We start from the raw sequence: 9,101 nt of genomic DNA, 5'->3' as shown, positions 1-9,101 counted from the left end.
AATAGGGGGGAGAGGAAAAAAAAAAAAGGTGCATATTCGAAGATCCTCGGTGTGCTCTGCTGGTGAGCACAAACGTCATCGCTGCTCAGAGCACCGCCACGACTGACGATGTTCTTGGATCTCTGTGGGGAGACAGGAGCAACCGTTCAGTGCCGCCGCGGCGGTGCACGCATTGCGGAGAAGAGCCTGGGGAGCGCCGAGAGCTCTTCTAACCCACCGCTCAGCAGCAGCATCAATCACTGCAGGGCCAAAACGATGGCTCAACGAGGCTGACAAATGAGGCACGAAGAGCCTTTCGGGGCCTCGCTGCACCGAGGGAAGCCTTTTTTTTTTTTTTTTTTTGGCCCCCCCTCTTTCGGAGGAAGCACAGTTCAGCAGAGAACCCGAGATGTCAGACAAAGAGGGACTGCTGCCGTTCACCCTTGACATTTAGACACTGGGGGAAAAGGAAAGGGTTGACGCTCTCCTGGTTCGCTCGGCTCAGCTGTGGATTTCATTCTCCTTCTTAAACCTCAGATAAGGTCTTCACAGGACCCAGCAAGAGTACGCCAGGATGGCCCAGCCCCGCACACGAAGCACGCTCGAAAGGGTACGATCACCCCAGAGCTGCTTGCAGACGGGCAACCAACCCGAGCTTGATTTTTTGGGTGTTTTGGGGTTTTTTTTTGGATGCCGGCTCTGTGCTTGGGGTGCCAGCGCGCACCCCGGCAAGCCGGCTCCGAGCTGGGGAGGTGCGCGTTCCTCTCGAGACACACCGAGTCTAGAAAACAAACCAAAACTAAACAAAACAAAAAACCCCAAACCCCAACCCCAGGAAGCAGTTGCTCTGCCTGCCAGGGCAAGCTCAGCAGAGCACGACTCGCTCCCGGCTGCCATCGCCTGTCCCCTGCCAAAAGTCCCGCGGAAAAAGGGATGCCGCACGCCCCAACGCGGCACGGATCGCTTTCGCAAAGGTTGCACCTCCGGAAAGCTCCTTTATTTGTTAATACACCTGGGAAGGGTACAATTATCCCACGCAATTCCACGGGACGGTTGTTTACCCGGAATCCCAACCAAACCACGCCACAGGGTGGGGGAAGAGGGCCGAAGCAGACACTACACGCAAACGCCAAGGGAGAAGCCGGGAATCAATCCCTCGCTTCCCAGCCATGTTTAATTAAAAGGATACTGGCAGTTAAAACATGCCCTAGATAGCTCCGACCTGAGATCAGCAAACCCCGCACCAGTCTTTAATTCAAGGCTGGTGCAGGGTTCCTGCGCCGTGGCACGATGCAGCGGCGAGCATCTCCAGGAGCACAGCATCCAGCCCGTTCCACCTGAAAAAAAAACAACAAAAAACCCCAAGCCAACAAACCCCCCTCCCTCGCTCGCAGACTAATTTAATCCTCCTTTTGACGTCCAAGAAATGCTACTGGTGCCCTGCTGCGAGGGAAGAATAAGATTGAGGTTCTCTCCCTGCTGGCTCTAATTAAACTGGGAGGCTTCATCACGGGAGGAAAGAAGGAGGGACTGCGTGTCATCCGCAGCGGCTCCATCCCTATCCCCAAATCTGTCAGGCACGGAGACAAACTAATGCAGATTCCCCCCCTGGCGCTAGCCGAGACACGAGCCAGGAGAAGCCCTCGCCGGCTCCTTGTTTAACCTAGAGCTTCACGACGCGACCGGGAGCCAAGTTTCCGAGCGCCGCATCGTGCATCTCGTCACGCTGGCTGTAAAAAAGCCTGCGAAGGCTGGCGAGTCGGCGGCTGACTTTCTCCGGGGGAGCATTAAGCTCACCGGGAAGCTCGCCCATTGCTTACAGGACGGGAGAGGAAGGAAGGAGCATCCACGCGCTGCCCGTAACGTGGCTTCAGCGAACTCGGGTCAGGGAAACGCTGCCGGTGCGCATCCCAGCACAGCTTCCTCCGGGAAGCTGTTCAGGGGCTTTTTTGAGGATGTGGTGACAATTCTTCTGTACTTTTATTGCTTCAGCAACCACGAGGAGGCATGAGATGTGTCCGTCTTCCCCTGGTTGGGGAACCTCACCTCTGCAATCAAGACGGATGTGAACCCAGGGAAGGGATGGTGCAAGGCAAGACATGCAAATCGTTAACCAAATTCAGTGGCCCAAATACTCTCATGCAGGCTCCTGCCGAAGCGCATCAGCTGGCTCGGTGAAAGATGAGAACAAGCCTATACTCTCTGGTTTCTTTAATCTCCCAGCCCTGCCAGGTCGGGGGACGCACTAAAAGGTTAAACCTGGAGCAAGCCCTGCCGCAGCGACACAGCAGAAGACCTCAGCTCCGCCGCCGCCGCAGCCGAAGCCAAATGCTTCCTACAGCAAATATTAGCACAAGGCGATATAGTCGGGCGTCACGGCCCAGCGAGATAAAAGCTGCTACAAAAACGGGACGGTTGTTTACCCGGAATCCCAACCAAACCACGCCACAGGGTGGGGGAAGAGGGCCGAAGCAGACACTACACGCAAACGCCAAGGGAGAAGCCGGGAATCAATCCCTCGCTTCCCAGCCATGTTTAATTAAAAGGATACTGGCAGTTAAAACATGCCCTAGATAGCTCCGACCTGAGATCAGCAAACCCCGCACCAGTCTTTAATTCAAGGCTGGTGCAGGGTTCCTGCGCCGTGGCACGATGCAGCGGCGAGCATCTCCAGGAGCACAGCATCCAGCCCGTTCCACCTGCAGACCTCATCCAGAGGGACGGGCTACGGCCACTTCTTGCCACCGCCGGGCTGCTCCCGACCACGCTTTGGAGTTGCCACAGCCTCCTTTGAAAGAGCATTGACTCACGGGGGTTTCCATCGGTTTCCTTCGCAGGGGCGTGGGAACGTGAACAATCCCGACTTCCCCTCGCTGTTCAAACCCCACCGAAGGGCTGCGCACGGTGGAAGATCTTCGGAAATGAAAGACCTATTGTTTAGAGTAGCTACTGCGGCGGGAGGTTGGCTATGGGGAGAGGCAGGAATGGTATGTGTACACAGAGGGGGAAGAAAGGCGCCATGAAGAGGGCTTCTCTTTTACAGCCGGGAGTGGGAGAGAAACGTAACTCGGGGATGAGGGAGGGCTGCACGGCCGCTCCCCACTTACGGCACAAAATCCACACGCCCTTCCTGAAAACCCACCATTCCTTCATCTCATCCGCTCAGCTCCAGGACAACTCGCAGCAAATAAAGAAATCTGAGTGTCCATTCCTCGCTACACTGCACCGGGCATCCTTACGTGAACAAGATGGATCAGACAGACGGGTATCAGTCATTTGGCGCTGCCCATGCCGTCACTGAAACCCAAACAGATCCCAAAGGTCTGGAGAAGGACCCCGACACACCCGCTCCCACCCCAAAACCGCATTTCCCTCGTTGCTGGCTGCAGCATCACCCCCATTAACATTCCTGCCCGGAGCACAGCCCATGCCCAGCAGTTTCGCCACGCGGCAGGCGTGCTTGGCCAGGATGCGCCCGGATAAATTTAGGAGCACAGAAGACAGGGAGAGGTTTTGTGAGCAGCAGATGAGGCTGTTCCCCGAGAAGAGATGGGCAGTCCCAGCTCGGAGCAATGGGATGGGCTGTTCTTGCACCGTGGCCTCACTGCGTTGCTCCCAGGGGCTGCTGGTGGCAGAGGTGTGAAAGATGAGTAGAAAATAAAAAGAAAGAAAAAGGAGATTTCTGTACAGCATCATCAGCAAAATTCATGACAAACTGGGAGGGAAGACACCCATCAGCCAAACTCCCCCCCCCAGCCGAGGAACACCTACACCTCGAAACCCGGAGAAGGGCAGGTTTGCAGCACACCCCATCCCGCAGGTCCTCGGCTGCGGGAGCTGTTAAATCGGTGTCGTTTTCTGCTAATAAGCAGCTTTCCCATGGGACTTCACACGCCACTCGTGGCTGCCCCATCCCTGGAGGTGTTCAAGGCCAGGTTGGACGGGGCTTGGAGCAACCCGGGCTGGGGGGAGGTGTCCCTGCCCAGGGCAGGGGGTGGCACTGGGTGATCTTCAAGGTCCCTCCCAACCCAAACCATTCCATGATTCTATGATTCTGCATTCCTGATTTTGGTATTCCACTCTTTAGCCTTCAGATGCTTTAAACTGGGAAATTATCCCTAACTCCCTCAGCCTCAAACAAGCAAAACAGATTAAGAAAAACACAAAAACTATTTTTTTTTAAAAAAAAAAAAGCAACAACTTTGCTTTCTTTTTCCATAGCAAACAGTCAGCCCTATTTATAACACATCAAACATACGCCATCCTTGCATTCAAAACAGTTGCCTGCAGTAGAATGAAAACCTTCTCCTTCCAGACGCTGGCGTATCAAAGCCTTCCTCTTCCTCCCCGCCACCCTCCACCTCTCAACAGAAGGTTCCCTTCAAGAAATAAATTAAAAAAAAAAAAAACCACAAGCAAACAGACAAACAGCTCTACCGTGGTTCCCTTGGTCAGGAAAGAGCAAGTCCAGTGGAAAAAGCCTGTCCACAAAATAATTAAAAAAGGCGCTGTAAAGGTTTTGAACCCAGGATGAAGATGGCTCAAGTACAACACGTAGAAGGAGCGGTTAAGGAAAACCAGTGCTAACTGGGATTGCTAGTGCCCAGTCTCAGTCGTGCCCAGTGGCACATATCTATGGGCTGCTCCATAAAAGCTAAATAAAGCCACTTCTCCGGCTCAGCAAGGCGTGACTCCCTGGCATTAAGTGTAATTTTCGGTCATCTTCACCGATGCCTTTATCATCACAGAGTAAGAGGCAGCCGGGCGGCTGCAGCTCCGCGGAGCCAACGTGCGAATTTACTCCGCTGCCGCGTGTGTGTTTAAGCTTCAAAACAGATGGGCAGTAAATGGGTTTCGTCACTCGGGTACAGCCAGTGGGGTTTGGTGACGGCGGGGCTGCGGAGCCCCAAAAAAGCCTTCTCCAAACACGCTCTGTGTCTCACAGCGTGCCCGGGAGAGGCAGGAGCCCAGCGGTGCCGGAGTTCAGCTGCAGCACCCAGAAAACACCCCGGGTCTTCCCCGAGTGCCGCCGCGGAGGTTCCCCGCAGAACCAGCCCGTACTGGGAGGCATCTCAAAGCCGATGGTGATTCCCCGCAGATGTCCGGGCTCGGATGTGCTGCCCGTCCGCGCCAACACGAAGTGTCTCATTAAAAGTTAATTGTCACCTTCCTGGCGTGATCCGTGGAAACGAGGGAAGACTGGAAGGTGCTGGTCTGACAGCAGACACCAGTCGGGATCCGGAGCATATGTCATGTCGAGACCTTGACATTTTGGGTCCAGCTCCAGCTCCCAGCCACAGCGGTCGCCCCGGGGCTGGGAACTGGGAGGAGAGGACCAGACGGTTCCCACGGAGCGGCCGCAGCTGATGCGAACCCACCGAGAGCTCTGATGCTGCGCACACCCCTTTGCTCCCCAGGCAGCTCTGCGGTTCTGTCCGCTCGACATTAGCTTCGTGGATCTGACTGTATTCTGCCTCCTTAGAGGCTTTTAAGCCTTTTTTTTTTTTTTTTTTTTAATTTTTTATTTTTTAACTAAGAATGGAAGGCATCCTTTCTTAAGGAAGGACGCTGCTGAGAGGCAGCAGACACCCCGGTTTCAGGAGCGATCGGCACACCCACAGCAAAGTGCACGTTAATCTGAGCAACTTCTGACCTACTTTAACGAGAAGAAAACAGATCTAAGTGTTTCACAGAATTCACAGAATTGTTAGGGTTGGAAGGGACCTCTGGAGATCATCTAGTCCAACCCTCCTGCCAGAGCAGGGTCACCTACAGCACGTTACACAGGACAGCGTCCAGGCGGGTTTTGAATGTCTCCAGAGTGGGAGCCTCCACCACCTCTCTGGGCAGCCTGTGCCACTGCTCCAATACCCTCAAAGTAAAGAAGTTCCTTCTCATGTTAAGATGGAACTTCCTATGTTCAAGTTTATGCCCATTACCCCTCGTCCTATCACTGGGCGCCACTGAAAAAAGACTCCTCCCATCCCCCTGGCATCCTCCCATTAAGTATTTGTATGTATTAATAAGATCCCCCCTCAATCTTCTTTTCTCTAGACTAAAGAGACCCAAGTCCCTCAGCCTTTCCTCATAAGAAAGGTGCTCCAGTCCCCTAATCATCTTTGTTGCCCTTTGCTGGACCCTCTCCAGCAGTTCCCTGTCTTTCTTGAACTGGGGAGCCCAGAACTGGACACAGGACTCGAGATGCGGTCTCACCAGGGCAGAGTAGAGGGGGAGGATGACCTCCCTCGACCTGCTGGCCACAGGAACTTTGTTTATTGTGTGGAACGGGGGATAAACAATTACCATTAGCCTTGTAACGAAGAGGAAGGCACGCTCCCGAGCGGATCCCCATGCTCCAAAGAGCTGGGGGACTGGAGGCACCCAGCACCTCCATGGTCCTCGCGAGGCTTAGCATCCACTGGACTTTCTCACCCCAAAAGCTGCCACTCCGCCAGGAGAGAAGACCGACAAGTGCCAGAAGAGGAGAGAGCATGAGAGGAAGCGATTTGCCTACTGTCAAGAGCAGGTTAGCAGCAGAGCTAAAAACAGAAGGTGGATGTGACTTGGCAGACACCGTCTCACCGTTTCTCAGATCCCCGTTGGGCAAACCCGAAAAAGAGGAACGGCAGTCGAAGCTCTCGCCCTCCTGCCCCTCTGGTCCTGAACATCAGCCCTACCGTCGATCCAACCTGTCTTGGGGCACCTGCTCACTCCACCAGCCACCTAAGTTGTCTGGTCTCCCTGCTAAACAGCTCACAGGAGCATTTTTACCGTTATCCAGCCCTCAATCTTCTCCTGAGCTTTCTTGCCTTTATTTTTCCTGTTCCCAACCTTCCAGGGGGAGGGCCAGTCCCATCCGAAACTCGCCACCCAAGCACCACCGACGTACTCGTGCAAAGGCACGTAGAGGTGCTCCGCTGCCTCCAGACACGTGCACCAGGAAAACGTGTCTAGAAACAAACCCAGCTTTCCACCCCCTCACCATCTGAGATGGGGATCTAGCCGCCTTCCACCCAACGCCGGAGGAATTGCCTTGATTTGGAGCAGGAAGGTCAACCCAGAACAATGAAGAGCTCCTTCCCTTCGCTCCTGACAAGGCAGAAAGCCTTCAAAGTGACCTCAGGTTGTAATCTTATCATATAGAAACCGCAAAGAAAGAGCTGCCGCATGCAAAGACAGCTTTCTAGGGAGCCACCTGTCAAATCACCTACTCAAAGCACTATCGAATGACTCATCTCCATCCAGCAGATGGGCTCAGAGGAATGAGGACAGCATGAATTAAAAAAAAAAAATAAAAAAATAACTTAAGCAGCAGCCAGCGGGTCACACTCGCAGAGCTCGGGCTGGAGAAGGGCATATACACGCACTGCAATGCGGTCGTCCCCCGTCTGCTCGGGGGATTCATCCTTTCCTTGTCGGTAGGACGACGGTATTTAAAATCCTGGTTGCGATGGCTGTTTATGAGGCTCTGTGCTCATCTCGGTGCTTCCCAAGCAGGAGAAAGACGCTGCCTCCTTCCCTCCCTGAGCAGAAGCCGACGGCTCGGCTTGCCCGGGCTAACGCCGAGGCAGGGACGGGCCAGCCCGCCAAAAGGGCACGACGCTGCCTTAAAAGCAGACTCACCCCGGAGGAGAAAGGTCTCAATAGGCAGCTCTCGCCGCGGGGAGACGCTTGAAATGTTCTTGCTGCGGGGAAGGGGGCACCTCCCAACAGTCAGACACAGCCATTTGCATCATAAATATTTTCTCCTCTTATTAAGTTGCTCGCATGCTCTGTACCAAATGAGACATAATTCCTATTCAGCTGGAAAAAAAAAAAAAAAACAAAACCAACCACCCAACATAATTGGGTCAAGTTAACAGGGAAAACAAAAACACGTAAGGAAAAAACCAGCAGTTCTCCCCTCTCCCCCGGCAATGCCCTTCTCCTCACCCGCTTGCAGTGACTACAGCGATTCGGAGGAAGTTCACTAAACCGAGGGGAAACGTGGAATATTTGCCTTGCATCCAGATTTCCTGCCCAACCTCCCTACGTCCTATCGCAGAAGAGCTGTAGTGAATCACGGCAAAGCTGCTGAGCCATCGTTCCTCAGCAACTCCACCCGACCTTTGCAGACCCGGGGGGGGGTTTTTTTTTGGGGGGGGGAGAAAAACAGACGCATTTGAGACTCAGGAGCCGCTCATCAGATGGGATATAAAAGTACGAAGCACTAGAAGTGCCTCCTAGTAATTGCAGTCCTCGGTTTCTTCTTTGGCAAAGCTTCAGTGACAAACGGAGGCAGAGCACCCGGCAGTCCTGGCCTTCAGCGTACCCGGGATCAGCCCCACGCGTCCGCCTGCACGCCGCTCCTAGGGATTTCACAAAAGGCAAGGGGGGGGGGGAAAAAGGGGACAGGAGGACTTAGGAGGATTTACGACACCCGTGCGTCCCTGGGGGAAACACCATGGCCGCAGGACAGCTTGAAAAAAGCAGCAGACGGGATTTCTGCTCCTGTGCAAACCGAAAGAGATGAAAAAACACCTCCCTGGGGCACATGACACAAACTGGCATCACCCGGTGGAAAAAAAAAAAACAACCCAGCAACAGAGGTGGAGATTATCAAGGAACTGGGAAGGAGGCAGAAGAACCTCCAGATTTGCAGCGTGACGAGACCAAACCAGGCTGATGGGACACGTAGAGCAAATAACTAAAAAGCGTAGTCACGGCTGCATTCAGTTTTGGGTGGCAGACAGCGTTAGAGTTCAGGAAGAGTCCAGGTGAGTTCCCAGGCAGGCTGACAGACAGAAGGGAGATCGAAAAAGATGCTGAGCTCAGGCAGGAGCTCAATGCCCTCAAAGGGAAGGCAAAAACCTTCTTCGTGAGTCGGAGGGAGCCCCACACAGAGCACGTTTAACACAGACAGCGTTGGCCAAGTGAAAACTCCAGCACAGACCTAGCGATATCTCAGTGTACACAAACATCAAAGAGGGAGAGAAATAATCGAGGACGCTATAAACACACGTTTTCCTTGTTAATTTGAATAGTAGGAAAAGCTTGGTGGCTATCAGACCAGTGCACAGCATCCTAAGGAAAAGCAGAGCGGGAATCAGTGAACAGATCTCCGTAAGACCGCCGGGAGCAAT

The sequence above is a fragment of the Charadrius vociferus genome, unplaced genomic scaffold, assembly GCF_000708025.1.
Source record: "Charadrius vociferus isolate BGI_N301 unplaced genomic scaffold, ASM70802v2 scaffold310, whole genome shotgun sequence".
Classification (NCBI taxonomy): domain Eukaryota; kingdom Metazoa; phylum Chordata; class Aves; order Charadriiformes; family Charadriidae; genus Charadrius; species Charadrius vociferus.
The sequence above is the reverse complement of the archived record's forward strand: the minus strand, read 5'-3'. Positions refer to the sequence as shown.